This window comes from Arachis ipaensis, chromosome B5 (assembly GCF_059453495.1).
Source record: "Arachis ipaensis isolate K30076 ecotype BB chromosome B5, ASM5945349v1, whole genome shotgun sequence".
NCBI lineage: Eukaryota > Viridiplantae > Streptophyta > Magnoliopsida > Fabales > Fabaceae > Arachis > Arachis ipaensis.
Genome location: NC_142440.1, coordinates 136,995,314 through 136,997,283, shown reverse-complemented (window position 1 = coordinate 136,997,283; position 1,970 = coordinate 136,995,314).

The window sequence follows — 1,970 nt, the reverse complement described above, 5'->3', positions numbered from 1 at the left end:
TTTTTCTTGGTTTGGATTTAAAGCGGTTTGATTTTGAGTCGGGCTGATTTTATAAATGATTTAATACTTGAGCTTGTTTGATTTTAAAAAGAGTTTTATTATTGGAATTGGTCTGATTTGAGAATAATTTGATATTGGAGCTGGTTCAACTCTAGAAAATGTTTGGAATTTGGAAATGGTTGAGAAAAGGTTTGAGAAATGTTTGGGTGGGACCCGAAAAGGGTGGCAGTGTCCGAGTTTTAGAGATGCTGCCGAAATTTTATGAAATTGAAAGTTTTGCCTGAAGTAATGATTTAAAAGGATTTAGTTTTTGAATGTTATATGTTTTAAGATTGATTTATTCAGAAAAGAAAGAATTATGTATTGAATTGAGATTGTTGATTAACGGAAAGAAGGATGATAAGGATTGATTTGAAATATGATTTTTGAATGAATTTGGAAATGGGATATGGATTGACGAATGATGATGATATTGAGAATGGCTTAGATATTGATGAATGATGAATGAATTATTTATGTGGCTTATGAGTTTGAAATATCTGAGATACGAGGTTCTCTGGATTAAGTGCCGTGGCTTGCCACCACGTGTACCAGGTTGAAAACTCGATACTCTGTTGACCCTACGACGTAAGTGTGTGACCGGGCACTATATAAATTCCCGGGAATGTTACCCCCATTGAGTAATATTGATTATTTGAGAAAAAGCTATGCATAGACTCTTGAGGATGCACGTCGGGGGACAGTCTAAGTACAATTCAGACTTGTCGGGTTGGCTGGATAACCGACAGATGAGCCTCATCAGCCATAGGACAGGCATGCATCATATGCATTTGTATGCTTTGTTTGGGTTTGAACTTGTTTTGGTTTGCCTAATTGCTAAACTGTTCTTAACTGCTACTTGAACTATTTGCTGTAACTGCTACCTACTTGTGCTTTCCTTGTCTGTCTTGCCTGTGTTTGTCCTGGCGTGCTACATTTGAGAATAAACTTTGGTGCTGAATTAATGATTGTGTTGTTTGATTGCGTGGTTGGTTTCTGATTGAGATTTTCTTTTAAGAAAGGAAAAGTTTCAGATTTCTGAAAGAATAAATATTGTTTCTTTGAAAAGGTTTTGAACGATTACCTATTGGTTTTTAAAAGATTCATAAGGCAATGATAATCACTGAGCTTGAAAATAGTTTTCTTATAAAATATCTTCTTATGACAACTTTGAAACTCCGTGGTGAGACCGTGTGGTTAGGTTCTCACCCCCTACAGCTTTATCTTTTCAGGAACCGGATGAGGAAGCATTAAGAGGAGTTAAAATCCGTTCGGTTTTATATGTTGTTGTATTAATTAGATTATTTTCTTCCCTCGTCTTTGTTATTATAATTTTTGTAAGAGGGATAGCAGTTGTATGATTTATATATATATTATATTATAAGATATTATGAAAAGTCTTGTATATGAATCTATGCCTGCTTGTTTTTTTTTAAAGATTAAGTATTTATTTCTGATTTTTTTAAAGGAATCAGCGATATGGTATTGAGTCACAGGCTCCTATTTTAATATTAGTACGTAAAGTAGTCGTAATACTTCTTGCTATCAGAGTGGTGCAGCCGGAAGCGTGACATTTTGGTAGTAAGGGTGTTACATTATGGTATCAGAGCGGTCCTTCCTGTAGAGCCTGAGGAATGGACCGATTATGCTTTAGTTGCATACTCTGAGCGTCTGTCATGTAATAGGTTTCGTTCAGATAACGAGAATTAGAGCTTATGCACATGACGGTTTATTGATCAACGTTGTTAGTTTACCATTGCATAACTGCTGATGTTAAGTCTGGCCAACTTAATATTGATGGTTTATGTATATGGAAAAGTTAACAGGTTATCATAGGCGTAATAGAAATAATAGGTAACGCATATCGCGCGGTTTGGGGACGTTAGGAGTGATTTCTCGAGGTTACTATGTTATGTGTCTCGAAATTCTAT